The sequence below is a fragment of the Orcinus orca genome, chromosome 16, assembly GCF_937001465.1.
Source record: "Orcinus orca chromosome 16, mOrcOrc1.1, whole genome shotgun sequence".
NCBI classification, from domain to species: Eukaryota; Metazoa; Chordata; class Mammalia; order Artiodactyla; family Delphinidae; genus Orcinus; species Orcinus orca.
The window spans coordinates 967501-972001 of NC_064574.1; the positions used below are offsets into that span (position 1 = coordinate 967501).

Below are 4501 nucleotides of genomic sequence, written 5' to 3' on the forward strand. Positions count from 1 at the left end.
ACGGCAGTCACCGCGTGGGCTTGAAGCTACGGGCTGCGCGGAAACACTGCAGCGGACCCGTCAGAGCTCACGTCCGGCATCGGCAGGAGGGAGACCAGCGACCGCAAGTGCCCCCCAGCAGGTGCCCACGCACTTACCTCAGTGAAACGCCACCGTGTTTGAGGTAAGACCGATCTGATCTGTTTTATGGGCTCAGAGAAGTTAGAGGGCTTCTCTGAGGGCCACGGAATCAAGCCACAGCAGAGCCACGGCCCAGTGCGCCATCCTGCTTCAGCCGAGCTGGACTTGTTGGAAGGTCAAAAACCAGGCCAGCGTCCCCTAGGGCCACCCACGCGGCACGGGAGCGCAGGACAGACCCTCGTGTGCACTGTGTACATGCGGGGCTTGGGTGGTGGGGGCCAGATGCACAGAGCCCCGAGACCAGGCAAAGCCCTGGGGCCAGGCTCAAGGCAGCTGAGACTCCGCTGGAAACGCACGGCGCACAGAAGGGCTCCACACAGCTTGTCCCGCGCCCTCGCTGCTTGTCTCGCCCCCCAGCCTGACCCTGAGGGGGACCGAGAAACACGGGAAATACGCTGCCACTTGTACCTAAATCAAAGACGACTCCAGACACCACATTAGGCTCCAAACTAACAAGGCAGCCTGCAGTGTCCCGGCAATGCCGTCGCCCTTTGCAAGGCCGAGCACCCCTGATCGCATCTGTAAAAAGCTGAGCTCTCCCCACGCCAGGAAGAAGGCAGACACACACGGAAAGCCAGAGCGGGAGGCTTACCTGGGAATCACCGCCTCTACCTCCGCCTTCACCCTGGAAGGATGGGTGGGCAGCTCCTGGCAGCCAAGCAGCGTCCTGTGAACAGAGGAGCCGGGGTTGGGCAACACAGGAATGAGCCCAGACCCACCCCCCACGCAGGGGAGGGGCCGCCACAGCCCGACTCCAGAGCCCATTGTGGGCTCGACCTCAGCCCAGGCCCGTCACCCTGAGGACCTCACAGCCCGCTGAGCCCGCCCGTCCCTGCAGCCACACCGGGGTGTTCCCGGGCTCCCAGCAGGCCTGATTCTCACCAACCCGAGCGAGCACCTTGGACGCCCGGGCCGTGCCACGCTTCCCACCCTCGAACGTAGCGGAAGCCTGGAGGGTTTGTGTGTGGTTGACTCTCCCCAAGAGACACGGGCCCCTTGGGAGGGTGTCAGGGCACGGACCCAGGTTCCCCGAGCCACTCCTTCCGCCTGGGGCATGTGTTCAACGTCTGTCAAATGAACAAACAGACGCCGATGGGCCCAACTGGTCCCGCGAGCTTCCTCAAGGCAGCTCACTCCGTCCTTCTCAGGCCCTGCGGCAGCCGCCCACAGGGGCCCCACTCCTCCCTGCCCCCGTGGCCGAGGCCCTGACGTCCTGCCGTGGCTCTGAGGCTGTCCCCTGCGAGCCCCGGCCAGTCCTGTGCAGGTGCTCTCCCCTCAACCACAGCCAGCTCCCTAGGGGTCCCCCCAGAGGCCTCCCTGCCAACTGGTCCAGTCACCCCAGCCCCGTGACCTCAGCCGTGACCAAGCTCCCTGGCGCGCCCCCGCCGTCCTCCAGCGCCTGCCCAGCCTCGGTACCCCTGGTGCCTGGACGGCTGCTCACTCAGTCTCCACACCAGGGGCCTGTGTGCCCCTGAAGGCCCAGAGCTCCCCTGGGCAGGTCGGCCTGGAAACCCCTGTGAGCGTCTGGGCCTCTGTGCACCTCATGGAGCCTAGAGCAGGGGTGAGGAAGCCACGACCAGACACGGGAACCTCTGTGGCCCCAAACCACGAGGCGCCCCTCACACTGCCCCCAACCACTGCGAGGTCTGCGGACCCCCATGTTCGGGGTCACCCGTGTCTCAGTTCGCAACCCCTACCCAGGGTGGCCACAACGCCAAGTCCACGTTCCTGTAGCTGGAAGCAGGAGCCCCACAGCAGTGAGTCCTGCCACCACCCCCAAGCCCCGGGGGCACAGGGCCTGCAAGAGGCCACTGCACCCAGTGGGCTGGGGTGGGAGCTCCAGCTGCCGTGTCCGCCGTGGGAGGGGCGGGGCTGAACCCCTGAGCAGTTCGACCCTCCAGGACTGACTGCTGGCCTGACCCCATGGTGGCCTCATGCAGACCACCCCGCAAGGGTATAGTGAACTAGCCGTCTCAGGGGCTTGGTGGGCGGGCTCCGGAGCCCAGCCAAGAGTGCTGGAGCCCCCAGCCCCGGCCAGACCTCCAAGGGTCCATAGATCTGGTTCTTGAGCCAGTGTTCAGAGGTGAAAGTTCTCAGCTCCCAGGGACCCTCCTAACCCTGACCCGGACCCAGCGCCCAGGCCAGCCCCTCGCCTGCACCGTTGCACCAAATCCCTCCTGCAACCTGTGAGCCAAGCTCCAGCGTCCCCGGCCACAGGCCAGGGCGCCAAGGCCCGGAGAAGGGTCCAGGCCTTCTGCCTCACGAACTCGCTCTCAGCCCTCAGCTCCGCTGTCCTGGGGCAAGAACCCAGGACAGGGAGAAGTGACAGCCGGCAGCAGAGGCGGGGCTGCACAGAGGGGACGTCTGTGAGTGTGCTGTGCGCGTCCGCGTGTGTGCACGTCTGTATGGGCACATCTGTAGTCATGTGTCAGTGTGCACGTCTTGCACAAGAGTACGTGCACATTTATGTGTGTGCACACTTACGTGTGTGCCTGTCTGTGTGTGGTCACTGTGTGCACATCTGTGCATGTGTGCGTGTGCATACTGGCGTTTGCATATCTGTGTGTGTGTGTGTGTGTGCTTGTGCGTGCACACACCATTCCTGCCCCCACGAAGGGCAGTGGTGCTGGAAGAAAGCCCAGAAGCTACAGGTCTAGCCCGTCACCCACAGGAGGGCCCCTGTGGACCCAGCCCCGTCAGCTGCCGTTTGGTGGGTGTGCACCGAGACTCAGGCCAAGGTCCACTGGTGCCCACCTCCCTCTCAGTTCAGCGCCCACTGTGCTGCCTACATCCCCCTCCCCAGATTATGAGGCCTTCCTCTACATGGGCCATGTGCTTCCCCCAGACCAAGGTCTCCTGGGTCTCAGCTCCCATCGGCCTTTGCACCTGCTGGCCACAGCAGGGACACCGTCCGGTTGCCCACGCAAGGGAACAGGCTGCATCTCAAGGTCTCCGCTCAAGCATCCCTCCTCCAGGGGCCTGCAGCCCTGCAGCCAGCCGGTCAGAGTCCCCTGCCCCGCACCTGGCCTGCACCCACCCGGGGCGTGGCCCCTGCACTGCCTCTCCGTGCCTCTCCCACTGAGCCAGAGGCCACGCAAGGCAGGCGTCTGGTCTGCTCTGCTCAGGGTGGGTGCCTGCGGGGTCTCTCCCGCAGACCTGCGCAGAGGCCGTGCGAGGGCCCCGCCACAAGCTGCCTGCGGCCAGACTGCCTTCCACAGACGATGCGTCAAAGCACCTCATCCGCTGGCCTCTCCTTAGTGGCTCCTCACGTCTACCCTGAAACGTGGGGCCATTTTGTTGGAAACTGCTTCATCAGGAAGTGAAAAACTTGTCACGGGAACAGCGAGCACAGGGAGAACGTGCTGGCCGTTAGCATCCCCCAAGACCCCTCCGCCCTCCCGTGTTTGTGCAGGAGCCTTGGCAGAGTGGGGAGGGAGAAGGAAGCAGGCCCCACCGCCAGGAGGCCCTCAGCCCCAGAGCAGGCACAGCAGGTCAGAAAGGAGCTGCTGCTATCCTGAACTGATCATAGCTCCACGGGGGGTCCCACCCTTTCTCGTAGAATTCTACTGGGCTGTGAGATCAGCTCCCCTGTACCTCTCAGCGTACTTTCCTTGGGGAGCCCTCCCCTTGGGGTCACTCATCTGCTCAGTGGCAGCTGTGGAGACACAGGGCATGTGCTCCAGCCCAGTGTGATGGGACCCAGTGAAGGCTGCTGGTAGGTGTGGGCGTGGACAGCCAGAGCAGGACGGAGTGGCTGGACACAGGGGTCAGGCTAAGAGTTGGGGGTGGGCCAGTTCCCTTCGTTTCCAGACCGTCTCAGCTGGAGGGCCCACCCCTCCCCATGCCCACGCCCAGCACCTCCCTCCAACCACCTGACAGCAGCCACTACCCATCAGGCCCTTTGGCTTCGGAATAAAACACAAGCCTCCACCTGCCCTCAGGCCTCAGCCCAGGCCCCCTCCCTGGCGCTGGGCCACACTCAGGAGGGTGGCTCCCTCCCCCTTCCCAGGGTTTGCCCCACCCAGCTCCTTCCTGGCAGCTTCCAGACTAGGTCAGGGCATCCTCAGAGTTCCCCCAGGCCGGGGCCCCTCCTCCTGGTGGCCTTTGTCACAGATGGACCAAGTATTGTGTCATCATTTGTTCAGAATCCAACGCCTGGGGGAGGAGGGGGCAGCGGGGGCCTGTCTCACCCCGAGCCCAGCTCAGGGCCTGCCCAGTCTTGGGCCAGTGTAGACAGGTGAAAGGAAAGGACACGGTAGACTGCTGACCCCACACACATCTGAGGGAGGCTGCGCTGGCCGGGGGTCTCCCAGAGGAGGCT

General features: G+C 64.5%; 1 protein-coding gene across 2 annotated transcripts in view; it reads right to left on the reverse strand.

The window, feature by feature from the left end:
- MYT1 (myelin transcription factor 1) overlaps positions 1-863 on the reverse strand; it is an 83624-nt gene extending 82761 nt beyond the window's left edge. Inside the window, exon 1 of one of the 2 annotated variants that reach the window (XM_049699800.1) lies at positions 773-863. The gene's annotated coding sequence lies outside the window, so the exon portion shown is untranslated. The remainder of the gene's footprint in view (positions 1-772) is intronic. The other variant, XM_049699801.1, reaches the window with a different exon arrangement.
- Between the last annotated feature and the right edge of the window lie 3638 nt (positions 864-4501).